This window comes from Herpailurus yagouaroundi, unplaced genomic scaffold (genome assembly GCF_014898765.1).
Source record: "Herpailurus yagouaroundi ecotype Mexico unplaced genomic scaffold, PumYag 29, whole genome shotgun sequence".
Classification (NCBI taxonomy): domain Eukaryota; kingdom Metazoa; phylum Chordata; class Mammalia; order Carnivora; family Felidae; genus Herpailurus; species Herpailurus yagouaroundi.
This window is the reverse complement of record NW_024412377.1, coordinates 12,841,880-12,863,119: the sequence shown is the minus strand read 5'-3', so window position 1 is coordinate 12,863,119 and position 21,240 is coordinate 12,841,880. Positions and strand designations below refer to the sequence as shown.

General features: G+C 46.4%; 1 protein-coding gene across 1 annotated transcript in view; it reads left to right on the top strand.

Moving 5' to 3' along the window:
- Positions 1–21,240, top strand: part of RETREG1 (reticulophagy regulator 1) — a 92,299-nt gene that overhangs the window by 19,585 nt on the left and 51,474 nt on the right. The gene's annotated exons all lie outside the window — the stretch shown is intronic.

Below are 21,240 nucleotides of genomic sequence, written 5' to 3'. Positions count from 1 at the left end.
TTCCGAGCGGGGAACTGTGACCCTGTGGGTGAAGGAGGGTGTGTGGCCCGGCAGGACTGCTTCGGTCCGGCAGACAGCACGTCTGTCTGTCGTTCCTGCCGTCCAGCTGCAGGGGGGAGTCTGGACAGTCTCTAGGGGGCAGGGTGCTGTCTGGGGGGAAAGGGGACCTGGGCTAGCGGTTGGCTTCGTTTATCATCCACACATCCTATGGGAGGATGGATGGTAGCGTCAGGTAACTGGGCCAGTGCCCGATGCCAGAGTAGAAGCTGAGTTCTAGGCAGTGCCCGTGCCTCCAGCAGTGAGAGGCTTGGTTCTGAAGGAAGAACCCAAGAGTGTGCCTTCACTCGTCATTTTAGTCATGCTTCTTATTTATTTTTTAAAGGGGAGAGAATATGCTAGAAGGAGGGAAAGGTGGGGGGGGCAATGCTATTATTTAGAGGTATCTGGTAAAAGGAGGAAAAACGTGCATGATACGGTACCCTTATTGGGCAGATTGCATTGCCCCTGTGCTATTTGTTAGTTTTTTTGAAGGCTATTCTTACTTGTGCCTGTTTTTAAAACCTGAACAACTGGGAGAGAGAACTTATAATCCTGTAGTCATTTGGCTTGTATTCTTAGAGAGTATTTTTAAACGCTAACTTTCAGAGCCATCTCATGTCATTTAAAACACAAGAAGTGCTTTCACTATTCATTTTTCCTGATCTGCCAATTTTAGATTTTGAATAGTATTTTTACTTCCACTGAAACACTTTTTTTCCCCCCAGATCTGTTTCTTGGTGTTTGTCTGAATTTTTTTTGGTGAGTTGTCATTATCTTTATTAAAACGAGTGATGATATATTTTCAGTCATGACTCAAGAGTCATCTGCTATGGAATGAAAACTGAATTCCAAAGCTTATCAAGCTAAACATCCTCAACTCAGAAATGGATGTTTATTTTGAATAAATTGCACATTTAAATATTTTTTCCCCCCTGAGGCTACGTTGAAATGAAATCATCTTGCTTTAAAGGGCTTTTCATGGATGCACCATGCTTGAAATATGTAATGAAGACTCAGTAATTGAGAAAATTTTTTAAATGAGGCCTCGGTAATTGAAAGAAAAGAAACATATTTCTAAGGAGAGAAATTGATCTACAACTGATTTGAGGTCAAAACAGGAGTATTCTAATCTAGGTCTTGATTAAACTGGAGTAGAAAAAGACGGTCCTCCACAGTCTTGCTTACATATGAGCGTCCGATCGGACCACGTCTACTTGCCTAATGAAAAGGGAGAAGGAATCCGGGTTCGAGGAATGTGTGCTCTTTGTGTACAGCATATGGAAAGTTAGGGATCAGTTTGTAAGTTTGCTTTTGTTCCTTGGTCAAGGTGCAAAAGTCTCCCAGCAGTGAAAGGAAACATGGCTGGTAAGGAATTTTCTCATGCTGGTTAGACTCTGGGATTGATCATTTAATTAATAGCGAGAAGGTAGTTGGCTAAAATCCTAGAGAAAACTTTGTCTCTATGGTACCGCCGGCTTATTTCTGGACTAGGAGAAAAGCTATTTATTCTCTGCTAAGCAAGTGATTTCAAGACGTAGAGGGAGGCCAGTGAAAAGTTGATACAGCTGCTTTTATTGGAGTCAAGACTCCGATATTGCATCCGTTAATGTTGGCTGAGCTCACCACCTAGACTTTGTGTGAACTCTTGGCCTGAGATTCTCTCTCTGCCCATTTCCCCCATTTCTCCCTTTTGGATTTAATCACGGGGGGAAATAGAGGGAACTGATTGCTTGATCCGATGCCTAGGAATGCGGAATTAGAGAGGAGGATGAAGCTGCTGGGAAACCAAGCCTGGAAAAGATCTTAATGAAACAAAATCATAAAGACAACCTGTCCAGCACTCAGGGGCCCAGAGAGCGGATTATTTGCTAGTCCCTTTCAGTTAAATAGTTAACTGAGGATCATCTTGTGATCCTCCTTCTTTTTAGATACGGAGAAGAAATGTTCCCTTTCATGTCCAGTCACATACTGCCTTCACTCGTTTACATTCTGACACTTTTGAAAGATAGCTTGACAGCTACTGCTACGGGTCTGACACTGTGGTAAGGTCTGAGAAGAAGTGGGGGTCATATGGCAGGGTCACCTAACATCAAGATAGTATCAAGAGCAGAGCCATTAGCCGATCCTGACCCCCCTCCCCTCTCCCAACCCTTGAGTCTGATAAATCCTGGCTCCTTATCCATGTCGTATAGGAGGAGAGAATCCAGACAAAGTGTGAAAGTGGATCTATATAAAATATTTTTGGTCAAGAAGGCTATAACACAGCGTTCTCGGGATCTTTAAAATTTTTTATATATTAGTTCACGTGAAGCTAAACAAAAACAGGCTTGATAATAAATACGTCATGGTTCCCTGATTTGCCGTACTTTTCTCTTTATCGAGAAGGGACTTGTCAACGAGGAGGCACTGCTGTGTAGCAAGCATACAAATCTCAGTGGCCTACAGTCAGCATTTATTCCTTGCTCACGTAGCTGTAGACCAGTTGCGCTTCACCTGGTTTGGGTTGGACGTGGCTGCTTTGGGTTGGACGTGGCTGCTTTGGGTTGGACGCGGCTGGTCATGGCTCCAAGCGTTGGGTGTACCTAGGCCTGCTCCTCAGGCTTGCAGCCTTGCTGGACCAGAGGCTATCCCAGGCGAATTGCTCTTGCAAAGACTGTAGGAACCCCAAAGGGCAAACCCAGTCACTCATGCACAGTTCAAGCCTCTGTCTACTAATATCCAGTTGGCCAAAGGAAGTCACATGACCAACTTCAAAGCCAAAAAGAGGAAAATATATCTGGTCACTATAGGCCGTGGCAAGGGTGTGGACCTGTAATACTATTGTTACAGGGAGTGAAGAATCAGGACTCCTAATTTGATCTGGCATTAGGGTTTTTTATTGTTAGAATAAAAACCAATGCAGCTATGTGAAAACTATCCTAACCTATGTTCAGAATATTTTCTGATGTGTTGTATGTATTTTTTTTCATTCATGGGATAAAAAGCTTCTACGTCTAGTCTCCCTATTTACTTCTGAAGATAATTACTTTAACCACCTTTTCTTAACCCTTAGCATTTATAGGTGCTTTGTAGATTTGGGGCCATAATTATTAGTTTTTCCCAGCACTAATTTTAAGAAGTTTACCTTATTATTCTTCTGTCTTTCAAAACCAGAACAGTTTTACACACTAATAACGAGTATTTGAAATTATTAGCAAATTTGACATTATAATGGCACATCTGTGTGTATTCTTAGATTCAGAGCTATAGGGCTTTCTAAAAGCTACTGTTCTAGGACTGAACATATTGTACATCTTTACCTTTACAGAAGGGTCTCACTGTGCATATTGAAAGGGGAACCTAGAAGAACCAGGTATTTTCTCGGACAAAACCATCCACCTATCTGTATCCTAAATCAATGTTGCTAAAACAAGAGTTACTGTTTGGGTAAGACCGTAAATTCCCGTTGTTGGTAACGCACTCATGGTTACTCAGCAAAGTTAACAAGAGAACTGTGTGCTAGGCTCTGCGAGAGGACAGAAGTGAAGGTGGAACATATTAAAATGTTCATTTATTCTGGGGCGCGTGGGTGTCTCAGTCGGTTGAACATCCGACTTTGGCACAGGTCATGATCTCACGGTTAGTGAGTTCGAGCCCCGCATCGGCCTCTTGTGCTGACAGTGCGGAGCCTGGAGCCTGCTTCAGATTCTGTGTCTCCCTCTCTCTCTCTGTCTCTCTCTCTGCTCCTCCCCAGCTCACACTCTGTCTCTCTTTCTCTCTCAAAAATAAATAAACGTTAAAAAAAAAATTTTTTTTTTAAATGTTCATTTATTCTGAAGAAACCAAATCCTCGCGGCACCTGTTCAGGAGCTCATTAGGCAGCTCTGCTTTTCCTGTGATAAAATACCTTTTATCCCTGGCCTGACTCAGAAATGCTTCACTGGAACTTCTTGTGACATTTGTAAAGGAATGAGACACTTGACCAATGTCCGTTTTTTGGTTGTGGATCGAGAAAGGGAGGTGGTGGCCGTTGCCATAGTCACCCTGTAGAGAGGGCCCTAATAGCTCATCGCTCTTTTGGATTCCTGCTTCAACTCTAGGGCCACTTTCCCTGTCAGTGGCTCAACTGTGAGTCAATGGCTCCATTCTTCCAAGATTTAGTAAGCACCTGCTGTGTGTAAGGCACTCTGCTGGACATCTATCAGAGGACCGCATATTATGCCAGGATTTGATTGTATCTCCCTTGATGTCAGAACAAGGGAGAAGGTCTCAAATGTCAGAGAGGTGGTAGAAATAACAAGAGACTTGTACATTGGCAGGCATTTGTCAAAGCCGTGTCGATTCACTTTTCAAACGATTCTAAAGAGATTCCGTTGCTGTTTGCTCTACATAAAGAGAGAGAGCCCGCGGGTCCCCGAATAAAAAGAGCTGTAAAGTATTAGATCATCAGAAAAAGTTTTCATTGGTACCTCACACCATGAGAGGAGGGAGTCCATGGTTGTATTTAGATCCATTCTGCTTTGTTCATTGAAATGTTAATATCAAGACAATGTAAGAAACAGGAAAGGGGCGGGATATTTGAAGGCCGCCAGATTTATGGCGTACCCATTGATTAAAGTTTCAAAATTGGAGTCTGGTATTTCCATGTATATCAGCATCCTCTTTTGTGCCTGTTTTCCAATCAGCTGTAATAACTGTACCTCGCATTTAAACGATAAAAGCACCTTTGCGGTAACATGTTGCATCTAACAACGTACCTCTTTTCAAAGGTTGCATGTTTCTTTACCAAGAATATGAAATTTCAAGATTTGTGCAATGAAAAAGCAGAGGTACCAAAGGAAATTTTTGGTGTTTGTTTGTTTTTTGACCTTAGGATTTTGGTCATTGAACCGCGTAACTTTATTTTTCATGACCCATGAACACTGGACTTGTTTAGATTCTCTCAGAGGATGCAAGTTTGTGATACATTTTGTCCCAGCCCATCAGTGCATCGCGTCCAGGACCACTTCCCCGGCCCCCTGGAGTGACCGAGTCCAAATGACCCAGAGCAGCATTGTGGACAGGGAGAACCACGAGTCTCTAATTTACCTGTCTTTTCAAGGAGGCTCCTGTGGTCACAACAGAAACCCGTCAACCTAGCATTAATCAGGAAAGAATTATTATTTGGACCCAGAGTAATCACACATGGAAGCTGGACCCGAGAAATGCAAGGAGCCAGAGGCTAGAAAGTTACCAGGATCTGAAGCAGCTTTCAAGGGCTCCCCAGGAATCAGACAGAGGGAGCTGATGGGGAGCTTGGAGTACAGTAAAGAGCAGTTGAGAAAATGGGACCACCCTGGATGGTGCTGATGGTGACACCTAATTTTCAGCAAAGGTTCAGACGCAATTCAGCAAAGAGAAGATGGCTTTTTAACAAGTAGCACAGAAATGTTGAATTTCCATGTGCAAAAGTACAAACTTAGATCCATACCTGGCATCATATATACGAATTAACTCCAAGGGCATTGAAACAGGCCTAAATATAAAGTTAAATCTGTAAAACTTCTAGATGTGAACAGAAAGTCTTCATAACCCCAAGTGAAGGAACGATTTCTTGGATGCAATACGATAGGCATCATCCGTCAAAGAAAAATTTAACACATTGGACTTCATCGAGATGAAAAAAAAATCTTTGCTCTTTAACAGACAGTATTGAGGGAAGAAAAGTCCAGGCACAGATTGGGAGAAAATACTCATAAACCATACATCTGAAAAGGTCTGCATCCGGAGTAGATAAAGAACTTTTATAACTTAATAAGAAAACAACCCAGTTAAAAAAAAATCCAAATGATTTGAACATCTTTAACAAAGATAAATGCATAAAAAGGATGCCCACGATCATTGGTTATTAGAAGCTCAAATTAGTACAGTCACAATGAGATAGCACTACACTTACTTGAATGGCCAGAATGTAAAAAGACCCTACTGAGTGTTGTGAGGGTGGGAAGCAGTTGGAAGGCTCATATTCTGCCTCTGGGGATGCATGTTACATGGTCACAGCCATTTACTACAACACTGGGGCAGGTTCTTGAAAAGGTAAACATATACCTACCATGGGATTCAGCCATTCCCGTCCTAGGTATTTACCCAAGAGAAGTGAAAACACATGTCCATACAAAGTCTTGTACAAGAGTGTTCATAGGAGCTTTATTGGTCATAGCTGAAAACTGTCCATCAGAAGGTGGATAGATAAGTAAATTGTGGTATATCCATATGGTGGGATACTGCTCAACAATAAAAAGGCATGAGGGGCGCCTGGGTGGCTCAGTCGGTTGGGCGTCCGACTTCGGCTCAGGTCACGATCTCGCGGTCCATGAGTTTGAGCCCCGCGTCAGGCTCTGGGCTGATGGCTCAGAGCCTGGAGCCTGCTTCTGATTCTGTGTCTCCCTCTCTCTCTGCCCCTTCCCTGTTCATGCTCTGTCTCTCTCTGTCTCAAAAATAAATAAAAAACGTTAAAAAAAATTTAAAAAGGCATGAATTATTGATACACTAGTAAATGAAACAACCAGGATGAATCTCGAAATAACTAGTCTGAATTAAAGAAGCAATACAAAAAGAGTCAGGCTGGATGATTCCATTTGTCTAAAAATTTTTTTTTAATTTTTTTTTTAACGTTTATTTATTTTTGAGACAGAGACAGAGCATGAACGGGGGAGGGTCAGAGAGAGAGGGAGACACAGAATCCGAAACAGGCTCCAGGCTCCAAGCAGTCAGCACAGAGCCCGACGCAGGGCTCGAACTCATGGACCGCGAGATCATGACCTGAGCTGAAGTTGGCCACTCAACCAACTGAGCCACCCAGGCGCCCCTGTCTAAAAATTTTTAAATACACACTTGTCCATTGTTACAGAAAGCAAATCGTTCCTTACCTTGGAAGGGAGCAGGTGGTACAGGGAAGGGCAGGAAGGAAGGATTCAAAAGGGCACCAGGAACCTTGGGAAGGGTGGTGGCGTTGTGCATTGTATTGATTTTAGTGATGGTTTCACGGGTGCATAAATGTGTCAAAAGTTATCAAATAATGCACTTTGAATATGCACAGTTTATTGGAAGCCACTTACACATCAATAAAGCTATTTAGAATAAAGTGGGTACAACAGTCACACTGAAACCTGAATGCGAACGCAAACAGAAGTAGGATCTGTTCTGTTTAGAAGCCGGCAGGAATTTTTATTGTTTTCTACAGAGTGCCAGAACTTGTTTGACTCCCTTCCATATTGCTGTGTGCCGTGCAGCGTGTGTTTCTTTTAGCTGAAATAATTAAAAGGTCCTTTGACTTTTGGGAATGATGTATTTCTCCTTTTTAAAAAATGCTGTATGGAGGCACAGTACAAAGACAGGCAAGTGTGGACCTGACTTACGAGCTGTGTTTGCTCACGGGATGGTTTTTGGCCCTCTTGTCTGCATGTCCTAAAAACAGAAACCAAAGAGGCCTGGGTGCTCGGAGGACAAGTTCCACTGACTCTAAGATGAGCCCCCCGCCCCCAGGCCTGTCTTCTGTCTTTCAAAAGCCCTGTCACCTGCTGCTGCCGTATATAGAGGAGCAGCATGAAACACATGTGTGTTAACACCTGAAAAGCCTTCAGGTAGGGGGTTTGGTTTTGTGGTCTTCCTGGTACCTTCTACTCATCTGTAGTGACAGCAGGGGTGGTTGCCTGGATTTTAAAGGAGGTGACCAGGTAGGTGGGTAGGTGGTGTTTTCCAGGTGGGTGTTGGAAACATTCCGTATCTTGCTTCCGATGGTGGTTTCAAGGGAGTAGACATCTGTTAAAACTCACCAGATTTATGTGGTTTTTTTTTTTAACATTTTTATTTATTTTTGGGGGACAGAGAGAAACAGAGCATGAACGGAGGAGGGGCAGAGAGAGAGGGAGACACAGAATCGGAAACAGGCTCCAGGCTCTGAGCCATCAGCCCAGAGCCCGACGCGGGGCTCGAACTCACGGACTGCGAGATCGTGACCTGGCTGAAGTCGGACGCTTAACCGACTGCGCCACCCAGGCGCCCCTATGTGGTTTTTTTTTTAATGTGTAGTTTATTCTCTATAAACTACTCAATAAGGTTGTTATTTTAGAAACTGCATACCTTTTTCTGCCTTCAGCTCTCAGCTGTAGAAAATCGTGGCCCTGCACACACACACATCCTGGTCATGTCTTCATAAAATAATCATATCATTGCCTCCCTGAGTAATTTCTTCTTAGGAAGAAATAAAACTTTGTAGCTGCTATTTCAACCATCGCCTATAGATTAGTTTTTATTGTTAAACTTGGGTACTGTTTCTTTACATCTGTGTTTGTAAGGGCAAAGTCAAGGTGGAATGGAGGCAGTTTGTTTTAGCTAGTGAGCTGTAAAACAAAGTATGATTACTAGTCTGTCAAACGTGATAGCCCTGGGGCAGGACAGGGACCAAGGTGGTGTTCATCCTGGAATGTCTCAAGCACAGTGATGCCGTATAATAAATACTTGTTTACTTGTCACTTGACTGAATTGATGCTTTCCCCCCTTTTTAGTTCCAAATCACCCCCATTAGACAACCTCTCTACTCCCTGATCCCCCAAACAGCACACAGGATATATTAGCCAGCTGGGAAAGATGTCTTCACAGTCCATTAGCATCCCTTCTCTCTGTGCTCAGAAGTTGTCTCTGGTTCCTTGGAATGTAGGTGAGCTCATAGATGCGGGGTACCCAGCACCCAAGCTTGTCTAGACCAGGCATACTGCGGTCCCTCTTCTTCTTATCCCTTGCGTATAATCATCAGCTGGTTCCAGATTATTCCCTAGAAGCCCAAATCTTTCCCAGATTTGATCTTCCTGCAGCGAAGGAGTGACTCATTCATTCACCTGTATGAATTCACCTGCGTGAATTTCCTGAAGGGAGTGGAATCAAAGGGTTTCAGCTTCTCAGTTATTAAGATCCTTTTTGGACTAATTGAATTGCGTTCACAGTAGAAGTGAAGGCATTATTTAGTCCTGGCCTGTATCTGCAGAAGCCCTCCGTGTGACAGAAACATTAATCCTGAGCTCAGAGTCAAGCCCCATCAGTTCTGCCCTGTTAGACAGGTACACTTTGTCCTCTCAAGCTTGTTCAATTATTGACTCCACAGATGACTCTGCTCAATAAACAAACTAATTGGCTTGCTCTTAAGAAATTTACAGGTGCTTAAAATGCACCAATAGGATAGCGATCACTGCCCTAGGAAATAAAACTTACTGTGTTGGTAATTTAATTTTGTTGGGGGATCCAGGCCAGACTGAGAAAGCTGATCACTTTGGCTCCCGTGATCCCCATTAAGAAGCACCCCAAAGAACCAATTTTTGTAAACTTACTCCCTGAATCTCTGCCCTAACCTATAAAAGCAGTCACAAATATAAATTATAATACATTTTACATCTTAAAATTTTATTTGAATGTGTACTTCCTTTGGGCAGAATTCTTATCTGTTCATTTAGAAGTCATACACAGGGGCACCTTGGGTGGCTCAGTCGGTTAAGCATCAGACTTCGGCTCAGGTCATGATCTCATGGTTTGTGAGTTTGAGCCCCACCTTGGGGTCTGTGCTGACAGTTCAGAGCCTGGAGCCTGCTTCGGATTCTGTGTCTCCCTCCCTCTCTGCCCCTCCCCAGCTCGTGCTCTGTCTCTGTCTCAAGAGTAAATAAACGTTAAAAAAAATTGTTTTAAATAAATAAAAGTGTCATGCACATTTTCTACTCTGAGTGAACGTTACTTTAAAAAGAATAGTTATTTTAAAACATGTCATTCAATTCAGGCATATTTGATAAGTGGAGAGTCTGGTACTCGTAATTAGTTGACATCTAAATATCTGGTGAATAAAATACTCATTAAATTTTGACAGTTACTCAAAACATGTCAAAGTCAAGGAAGTGCTGGGACCTGCCTTCAGTGATAGTGAAGGGACACGACAGGACACAGGTTGGCTGTGTCAATTGGCTTTCTTGGTGGTGGTTGGGAAGGGACCTGGGGGCCCAGGGATGGGGTAGCAAGCAGGGGGTGGTTTGTGCCCGCCCCCCCCGCCCGGGGGCGCCCGCCCCGCGGAAGATTGAGGCTGGATGCCGCAGGACAGGGGACTGCCTTTTGACCTTTCCTGTCTGGCTCACTAAGCCCCAGCCCTAGATTACGAAACATGTTCTGGAAATTATTTCCAGAGGGCACACATCCCTTTGGTGACAGCTTATTTCTGGATTCCTGGTGCAAATGCCTGGCCTCTGATGACATTCAGGGGTGTGCTTCTCGGCCCATCATCTGATTAGTCACTGAATGCTAAGGACTCACCCTGCTGGCTGAGGGTCACAGCATGTGAGTGCAGGAGCAAAGAGAATTGTTTATTTCCCTCAGGCTCCTTGTGACAGACCCTGAAGGCAGGACCGCCCCCTTCCTTCAGTGTCCCCCTTTATGGGTGTCCCTGGCCCTGCGGATGTGAAATGCTTGGGCCTTCCCCAGAAAAATGGTCTTTCAGCAGAATTCTTTGAGGCTCCCGTGGTGAAATTTCAAGCTTGATGTCTGACGAGATGATTGCAGTCATGTCTGAGAAATCTTGGAGCGCGACACGAGGCCGTAACATTTTCTTACAAAATAGTCCTCAGTTTTGCTTTGAACAAGGGTGCGTGTGTCCATTGCTTCTGGGTTCTGGGGCGAGGTCTGTGACCGCACCCCCCCCGCCCCCCCAGAGTTCCCCCCGCCCGCTGGCCAGCGTGCAGGATGTCACAGGAGGTCAGAGGTTGCAGCAAGAGGTAGGACAGTCTCGAGCTCACACCTGTCTCTACCTCACTGCGCTCACCTTTAAAATGGGTGTAATCACAGAAGCCGCTTCCCAGAGTTTTGGGGGAGGCTCGAAGGATCCCGCGCGCATAGCGTCTAACACAGAACGGCAGGCCTTCCGTTCATCTGAGCTGTCGTCGTCAGTGTTCCTGTCACGCTGCTCTGCCCTGAGAAGTGGAAGAGCCCCGATTTGCAGCCATTTGCATGTTCAGAGCAAGACTTCCCCGGGACCGGGAGGCTCACTAATCCCCCAGCTGCTGAGAGCAGTCAGTTCGCAGACTCCCCGGGGCTGGCGGCTTGGTCCTCACAGTCGGAGCCAGAGGCCATCTGCTCCGGTTTGGGGGAAGGCGGGTGGCGTGGCACTTAACTTTCCGAATCCTCTCCAAGGCCAGAGGCCGCCAGCTCCGGCATCTTGTTCCGATTTGGGGCCCTGCTCCGACTCTGTGTCTGACCTTGCAGCCTCGGGTTAAGAGGAAGGGGGCAGAGCGGATCCTGTGCTTCCCCCCCCGCCCCCCCGAGAACATCCTTGAATGTACTTGAGAGTTGAACTCCTGTATAGTCTGCGAACATCCTTGACAGCTGAGGACTCCTGTGCTTTATGGGCCCGACACTTGCTCCAGAAGCAGTGGCCCCTGCCTGTAGTCCGAGAGAGCAGTCCCCGGCAGGGGCATCCCGCACTCCTTGGCCTTAGTGTGAATGCAAGGAGCTGAAGGCTGCAGCTCCTCTCCTCCTCCCCGCCCCCCACACCCCTGCCTCACACCGTCCTGTCTCTTTAAAGAAATGCAGCCTTTGTTTGATCCGTGGTCCCATCCACCCACCAGGCACAACTCGCTCCCAAGCCCTGTGGGGTAGCTGCTGCTAGATGTTGGCCGCTGGCCGGCTTGCCGAGGCCTGGGCACCCCAGCCCGGCAGCTTCCTGCAGACAGAAGAGGCATTGACCGAATCGGCTCCGAGGCTCAGGGCCTGCGGCTTCAACCAGCCCCCTTAACAGGTACCTGGCCCCGGGCGACTTACGAAACCTCAAAACTTCATTCTTTCGCTGGTAATAGGTGGGAAGTGCTACTTCGTTTGGGGGTCGTGGTGAGGATTAAAGCACATGGAAACCTGCAAGTGCCTGGCCCCTTGGTGAGGCCTCCGAGAGTAAGAATGGGTGTTTAGTTTGTGCGGCTGTGTGAGGCCGGCTGGTCAGTCGCGTTCAGGCTGTACCCGCTCGTCCCAGACAGGCAGAGTGGGATTGGCACGGGGCTGGCCAGAGGAAGCTTAGGGAAGAATCTGGAAGGGCTGTCAGTTGAGATCAGGCCTTTTGCCGTTTTGGACCGTGGTGGCTTGAGGTGCAAAGGAGAGCCCTTTTTCCAACCATGAGTATGCTTTCCTGGTCTGAGGGTGCATGTCGGGTGCCCCCCAGGCAAATCCACGTTTATAAAACATCCTTTAAGGGGCACCTGGGTGGCTCAGTCGGTTGAGTGTCCAACCTCGGCTCAGGTCATGATCTCACGGTTCGTGGGTTCGAGCCCCGCATCGGGCTCTGTGCTGACAGCTCAGAGCCTGGAGCCTGCTTCGGACTGTGTGCCCCTCTCTCTCTGCCCCTCCCCCGCTTGTGCTCTGCTTCTCCCTCTCTCAAAAATAAACAAACATTTAAAAAAAATTGAAACGATAAAATACAAAACATCCTTTTAGTCTGCCAAAATGCTCTCCCAAAACAAGAGGCGGAGATGACTTCAGACGCCCGTAGTTACAAAACATTCCCACTCTGATTTGTATAAAACACCATTTCAGGCATCCTTTCGTTTGGGGCCTTCAGCGCTGTGCACAGCTCTCTGGTCTCCTGGCAAACAGCGGGAGCACCCCCACGACGATCCCAATGTGTTCCATGCAGCGTATCCTGACCTGTGTGTGGAGTGTGTGTGTCCCACTGGGATGAGGGAGTTAATGTTGGACACTGAGGACGTGCAGTGGGACGCATGTGTCCTGAGACCTGGGCATCTCGGTGGCACCTTGGGAGCAGTGAAACGTGTCCAGGTCCCAGGGCAGAACCAGGTTTGTGATTTCATGTTTTGTGAGGGGATCTCTCTCGTACTAATAACCCATATCCTTCTTGTTGCCACTGTGAGTAATCAGATTCTTCACCTTTGAAGATGGGAGAAGTGAGTTTGGGTCCTGTCAACACTGTCCAGCTTCAGGGCATTTTGTGAGAGCTGCTCTCAGGGAAAGAGCCGGTGACTCACTGATTTCAAGGCCGCCTCTGGGAAGAGGCGGGTGTCTTCCTTCTTGAAAGCTGGCCTGAAAACGTCCCTCCATCCCAGCGTGTGGATGGTCCATTTCGAGCAAGAGGAGTGAAATGGGTTGGGGGGGGGGGGCGGGGTGGAGAGGTGGGGCCCAAAGGAGAGAGAAGGATTTGTCAAACCCTTGCGGGCTCCTGGGCAATCTGCAGTTACTCATGGCAGCTAGCCCTCCTGTCCACTCCCCCGTCTTGTGGCGGGCGCACTCTCTGCCCTTGGCATCACTGAGATCAAGAAAAGCACTCGGATCTTGTAAGGACTGATGCTGACTGTAAATACATTTGCGTATATTCGAGGGAGAGGGGAAGGAAAAGCAGTGGAGGTGTTCTGGTTTAAATGCTACCTCCTTAGGACCCACCTTCCCACAGCCCCTAACACAATGGGTCTTTATATGCCCGTGTCTTCACTTGTTGAATATCCAGCTTCTCTGACACCGAGGAAGCTCCATGAAGCAGAGACCATGCCTCCTTATCCACTCCTGTGTACCCCGGGCCCTTGATAAACGCTCAGTAAAAATGCTTGATGAATGAATGAGCGATTCGACTCCCATAAAGAGACCATCATTTCCAGAGGAAGAAAGATGGTACCAGAAGACCTTGCCTTTCGGAAGTCTGACAGGGATATTTTACCGGTGTAGCAGTCCCTGGTACAGGGCACGATTCTGAGTGGGGGGGGGTTCTCCTCTCAGCAAGTTAATAAGATGGGGTTTCTGAGTCTCACGTGGAAAGTGACTAGTAAAAACCCAAAAGATGAAAATGAGAGCTGACTGGAATTGAAGTCTGAATGTTGCTCTGAGTGCAGAAATACCCGGGCTACCCCTTCTGATTCATTCACACATTATCACATGATTGCCTTGGCCTTGATAAGGGTGGCTGGAATGAGCAGGGTAATCTCTCCTCTCTGCCCGCTCTATACATCATCGCTCTCCAGCAGGGCTGGGCCAGCATGGAGTGCTATGCACTTCAGATGATAACCTTGGGGTGGTGGGGGTATCCCTCCACACGGCTTCAAGCCGGTGGCTCTGTCGGCTCTTAGAGTATGTGTAGACAGTGTAGTCCTCACACATCATTCAAGTCTCAGCCGCTCTGAACATACTGTGATGCTCATTTTTGTTGGTGTTAAAATGTTCCCTATTGTAAATCAGTGGGTGTAGGGAACATAACGTCATTCTTTCTGGCTGCGTAGACCTTCTGAAGACCCATGACGGGGAATTTTCTGTCCTGGGAGATGGTGACGTTTCACACAGAAGCCGGAGCTCATTTTCCCAGGCTTCGTTGAAGCTAAGGGGTACCCGTGTAACCCAGCTTCACCACATGCCTGGACACCATTTTGTTATTTTATTTGTTTAAAGGAGGCTCCACACCCAGTGTGGAGGCCAAGGCAGGGCTTGAAATCACGACCCTGAGATGAAGACCTGAGATGAGATCAACAGTCAGACGTTTAACTGACTGAGCCACCCAGGCACCCTGTGGACGCCATTTTGAATTAGAAGCTGGTAGAAGAAAACAGGCTTAAAGGAATCCATTCTGGTGAGGACGGCAGTCATTACATGCATTCGCCAAGGTTGCAGTGGTGAAGGTTCTAGAGTGCCCAGCATTCTGTGGGCTGCCCGGGTGCTTCCACTGGTATTTCTGATGGAACAGTTCTGTGGTGAGAGTTCAGCAGTGTTTGTGACCTGGTTTTCTGGCCCTTCTGGTACTCCCTGAGCTACCCTTTTGTGAATTCCTTTTCTGTTCAGACCAGCCAGAGTAAGTCAGTCTTGCCACTAGAAACCTCAGCTGATAATATTGGTCATTCAAGTTCTAGACCCATGTGGGTGTGAAATAGCAGCATAACCACCTTGGGCTCTCTGTTGGACTTCTGCTGGTTATCATATCCTGAGCATCAGTCAAGAAATGCTTAGACCTGGAGACATCTAGGTTGGTCTGCCTTTGACTTACTTCCTCCCCATTCGAAATTTTCCATTTGTCCTGGGAGGTGGGGAAGAATGGGGTAGTGATCAAACTCTTGGGTTAAACGGTTAAGAGAATCTTTGACCTCTGGGTTTGTCTTGACAACTGCTGGAGTATGCGTTTCAGTCCTTTGCAAATTCCCTTCAACTCTAAAGTCTAGAATCCAGGATGAACGCATCCTCCTAAAAGTTTTTCACCTTTTATAGATCTTTCCGAAGTGCCACATGCAATGAATTCAGGTAGCATATTGTATGAATTCCTGTTTGAGTTTCTGTTGGGATTTGCTATTTATTTTGTGGGGTGAAATAATTCTAAATTATCTATATTCAAAGTTGTCATTGTTTTAAATTTCACCACAGTATTTTTTACACGAGCTCTGTTATATGAGCTAGAAGAGGTTACAAAACAAAGATACTGACAAACACTGAAGGAACCCCTCTTGCTTTCTCAAGGCTGACTTAGACTGTGGTCACTCCAGCCATCACTTCATGCAGAGGATTCATGCAGTTATCTTCATGTTCAGGTAATTTGCAAAAGTGTCTTGAAAAATATGAAGATCATACAGGTACTCTTTGCAAAATAAATTTAAAAAAAATTTTTTTTAGTGTTTATTCATTTATTGAGAGAGAAAGAGAGCGTGAGTGAGGGAGGGACAGAGAGAGAAGGAGACACAGAATCTGAAGCAGGCTCTGGGCTCTGAGCTGTCCACACAGAGCCCAGCACGGGGCCCAAACTCCTGAACTGTGAGATCATGACCTGAGCTGAAGTCGGCTGTTCAACGGACTGAGCCACCCAGGTGCCCCTGCAAAAAATTAAAAAAAAAAAATTTTTTTTTAACATTTATTCATTTTTGAGAGACAGAGTGTGAGTAGGGGAGGGGCAGAGAGAAAGGGAGACACAGATCTGAAGCAGGCTCCAGGCTCCAGGCTCCGAGCTGTCAGCACAGAGCCCAACGCGGGGCTTGAACTCACGAACCATGAGATCATGACCCGAGCCGAAGTCAGACACTTAACTGACCGAGCCACCCAGGCGCCCCCCTGCAAAAAAATTTTTAAATGGCATCTAGGTAATTGCTTTAGCAGTTATCTATTGGCTGCATGGAGACCCAGAATAAGGAAACAAAAGGAAAAAAACAAAACCTTTTGAACTGAGATAAAGCCTCTGATGTTCTAGAAACTGTGTTACCACTTCGACACCCAAAGACTCCAGTAACAGACTTAGTAACATTCATTGTCATTGGGTTTCTGTTGGGTGTCAGGGCACCTTGTCTAATCTCCGTGTCTGGCTTCCTGTGACCATCTTTTAAGGGAGATTTCCAGGGCCGAGGAGGTCGTAGGTCCCTTCCCTCCCTCCCAGCAGTCCCTGTACAGGAAAGGGTCCGACACATCCCTGATTGTCTCATATGTAACCACTGCCATTTCCTCGGGTGTAAAGGAGCCTGGGAAGTCTTCCTAATCATTCTGCTCGCTGCGTGTGCTGGGAAAGAGAAGCCCAACTCAGAGCAGTCCAGCACCTAATTCGTTAAAAGCAACCTTGTTTAACGCTTGGGGAGTAAACCTTTTCACAACCCCCTTAGTTCCTTTGAGACTGTCCCATGTGCCTGAGTGTCTTGTTTCCGCCTCGAATTCCTCCTCTCGCCCCTGGCCCCAACCCTTGCTTCACTGTCCCTGAGACATCATTTCCCAGGGAAGCCCCTCTGCTCGCCACACCCCCCAGGCCTGTCTCACGCTCGCCTTGTGACTCCATGTCACTCGGTGCCTTCCGGTCACCACGGCACCGATCACATTGCTCTGTAATCTCTTGTTAATTTTCCTGAATTCCACTTGGGGATGATAGGGACCATTTCTCCTCTTTGCCCTCCTACCGCGTGGCCAGCCAGTGGCATCAATAAATGAATCATTTAACCAAAGTGTGTAATTAAGAAGATCTACGATGAGTCTAGGACTGTGGCGTGAGCCAGTGGGTGGTCCAAGGGCAGGAAAACAGCCCTGGCTCAGCCACTGACAAGCTCTGTGTGGGCACAGTGTCTGTATCTGTGTACCATTCTTCAAGACCTTTTTTTTTGTTTTAAGTTTATTCATTGATTTTTTTTTAACGTTTTTATTTATTTTTGAGACAGAGAGAGACAGAGCATGAATGGGGGAGGGGCAGAGAGAGAGGGAGACACAGAATCGGAAGCAGGCTCCAGGCTCTGAGCCGTCAGCCCACAGCCCGATGCGGGGCTCGAACCCACGGACCGCGAGATCGTGACCTGAGCTGAAGTCGGACGCTTAACCGACTGAGCCACCCAGGCCCCCCTATTCATTGATTTTGAAAGAGAGAGAGAGCATGAACGAGCGGGGAAGGAACAGAGAGATAGAGGGAGAGAGAGAGAATCCCAAGCAGGCTTCACCCTGTGAGTGCAGAGCCTGATTGAGTGCAGGGCTCAATCTCACAAACCATGAGATCATGACCCGAGCCAAAATCAAGAGTCGGATACTCAGCTGACTCAGCCACCCAGACACCCCCTTCCTCAAGACATTTAATATGAAACAATTAACATAAAGTCCTTGGTACATAATAAACACTCCCTGGCTGCTGTTATTATCATCTGTCATGGGGAGAGGGGGTGAGCTGGCCAGCGGTAACGAGGGACCAAAAATGAAGAAACAGGAGATCTAAAGCTTCCTTCCTTCCTTGTGTTGATATGCTGATGAAAGTCAGAGAAAGGAAAGATCATTGTGCTTGGAGAGAGCAAGGTGGAGTAGGTGAGATGGAAACTGTTCATCTCTTGGGTGTTTTTTAATTTAATTTTTAATTATTTTCCCCTTGGGTGTTTTTTTTTTTTTTAAAGGAAACACGTGAGACAGAATGCCTGCAGTCTTCCCAGTGTTTTGCATGTGATTATATTCTCATCCACCCTGCTATCCTGAATCCAGGCTACTTAACAATTACATACGCGTTAAGTCTTCACAACTGTGTGAAATGCTACTATTACCCCGCTTTCCCGATGAGGAAACAAGCACAGAGAGGTTAGGTAACTTGCCTGAGATCACACAGCCAGTAGGTCGTAGAGCCAGCATCCGAACCCAGGCAGGCTGGCCCCAGGGTTCCTGTGCCAGCGTTGCCCCTCGGAGCACATGCACTTTGCCCGGCACGGTGAGGGGGTCAGATGCCAGAGACTCTGCTCTTTAGTGGTTTACTACTCGGGCAAAGAGTTACAATGCCCTTGTGAAGTCAAACTTGAGAAACAGAGGAGAGGACTGTAGTCAGGGTGGGTTTCCCGGAGGTAGAAGGGAGGACGAGGACAAGGAGGAGTGGGCAGAGGGCAGGTAGACCTTTCCAGGCAGTCTGGCCTTCTGGGGCAGGAAGAGCCGTCTCAAACGATGGCAGGTTTGGGGCGTGGGAGCGGGAGTATAGCGCGCAGCCTTCTAGACGCAGGGCGAGCTACGTTAGGCTTTGCTTAGACTTGATCGATGGTGATGGAAACAGAGGTTGAAGATGCACCTGACCACCATGCGGGATAAACACGAATCGCGGGGCGGGGTACGGGTGGCGGTGCTGAGGATACTGTCTGCGCATCCGAAAGACACTTAAGGTTCAGTTTCCCCCTCTACCTTGTGACACCTCTGGGTGGACTGACGGAATGTGCAATGATGCAGTTAAAGGCCTGAAGAAGAATTCAGGAAAGTAGCTGCAATCGCTGGGAACTCGACGTTTGTGTTCTCAGGTTCAGCTGACTGTTGAGCAGGGCTGCAAAAACAGCCCTCAGGTGTCCTCAGCGGGCTGGTGATGTTATTCAATCAGATGTTGATACATGAAAAGAGTGTTTCTGGTTTGTTAAATTACCACACTGCCAGCGAGGGCTGCCGGTTTGATTTGCACCTGATATGATAAGAGGCTAATTATACGGCAGGATGACCCACGTGGCAGGACACTGTTCAGTCATAGCAACACAATATTTATCTGGACAGCAGACAGTCAAGCTGCTAATTCAAGATGCAATCTTTTCCAGGGACTCGGCCAATGCAGTAAAAACAACTTTCCCCCTTCCTTACACAGACACCCTCTGGTTCTCGGAAATACAACCACAGGTTATTTTCTGATTAGCTACCGTTGTAAAAACTTATTTGCTGATGACCTTTTTAAGAAGCATTTTTATATTGAATAATCACCATTATAAAAAGTCTGATCAGTGACAGGGCACCAAAACACAGAATCCCAGAAGGGATTAAATCCTTTGTGGATTTTAAGAGTAGAATTTCAGGCTTACTTTCTTTTGATGTGTAGATTTTATATGATCGCAAAAGGAATACATGTGTGGGAAAAGTTTTGAAAATACTTAACGCGCACAAAATAAGAATCCTAGAGATAATCACTAATAATATTGGGGTGATAGTTCCTTTGACATGGTTTTCTTTAGTCGGTTACAAATAGACACATTCTTTGTATTTAATGTTTTATTTTTGAGAGAGAGAGAGAGGCACAAGCGGGGAAGGCTCAGAGAGTGAGGGGGACGGAGGATCCGGAGTGGGTACTGCACTGACAGCAGAGAGCCCGACGCGGGGCGCGAACTCACAAACTGCGAGATCATGACCCGAGCCGAAACCAGACGCTGTAAGCCGGTGAGCCCCCCAGGGACCCTGACGCATTTTTAAAAATAATTTGTAGGGCTGTGCATGTGTGTGAAATACAGGGGTTGGCAAACTGGCTTGCACTTTATTCTTACATATGGTCTATGTACAGTAGCGGAGTTGAGTAGTTGTGAAGAGACCATATGGCCAGCAAACCTTTGAATATTTACTATGTGGCTGTGGACAGAAAAGTTTTCCAACCTGTTTTAATATGTTACGGATCCCACTGCCATTAGATGTTCTTCAAAATTATGCGTTCATGGGGTCCCCGGTGGCTCAGTCGGTTGAGCATCCAACTCTTGATTTCATCATCCCAGGGTCATGCGATCAAGCCCTATGTTGGGCTCTGTGCTGAACATGGAGTCTGCTTGGGATTCTCTCTCTCTCCCTCTGCCCCTCTTCCCTACTCACTCATTCCCTCTCTCTCCAAATTAAAAAAAAAAAAAAATTGTGTGTACAAGCGAGTAGATTGAAGTTCTGCTTGTTTTCACTGGGTCCCTTATTCTCTGCATTCAATCAGTAAACCTGTTTGGCTCCAGGATATGTGCTAGACAGCCCCCCACCCCCACCCCATCATCCCCTTGAACCTGTGCCGGCTCTCATCCCTACTGGCCTCCTCTCCTTCCTCGATCATAATGAGCTGGTCCTGGTCTCCACACCTAGCCAGAGCTAACTATTTCTATGATTTTCCATTCCACTTGGAACACGGCATGCGCCAACACCGAGGGACCTCGGATGCAATGCCCTCCTAGCTGCCAGGATCCAAGAAAAGCTTTTGGCCACCTGGAATGTATGGGCTTCCAGGCATATCAATTTAAAGGGCCCAGTTTTCTACTCATACTGGTTACAGTCACTCTAAAATCACTGTTGGCTAATTTAGTTATGTTGATAACATAAACTCATGTCTTGTTTATGTCATGTGTCAGCTTGAAAACGCTCCTTTTCCGGGTCTCCCTCCACGTCCATTCTGTTGAAACCAGGGCCACTTTTTGAGAGTAACACATTTTCCAGGTTGTCGTCACTCCTAGTTGTGATGGAGCTCTTTAAAAAAAAAAAAAAAAAAAATCAGTCACTGGAAATTGTACCAAGCAGTAAACAACTGTTTTGATTGGTCTCTGTTTTACCTTTTTCCCCCCGTTTTATCGAGATATAACTGACATGACACTGTGTAAGTTTAAAAGGTACAACATAATGGGTAGATGTATGGAATTTTGCAAAATGATGACCACAATAAGTTTAATGAACACTCTTCACCTCATACAGTTACAAATTTTTCTTCCATGGGACAAGAACTCTCTTATCTACTAAGACCTGCTCTCTTAGCAAACGTATGATGTTATTAACTATAGTCATTAGGCTGTGTGTTGTGTCCCCAGAACTTATTTACCCTATAACTGGACGTTTGGGCCCCTTGTCCACTTTCACCCAATCTCGCCAACTCCTGCCTCTGGCAGTCACCAATCTGCCCATCAGTCTTTATCATGCGACCGCTTGCTATATTACTCTTTCAGTAAATTATTTTATTTTATTTTATTTTATTTTATTTTATTTTATTTTATTTTATTT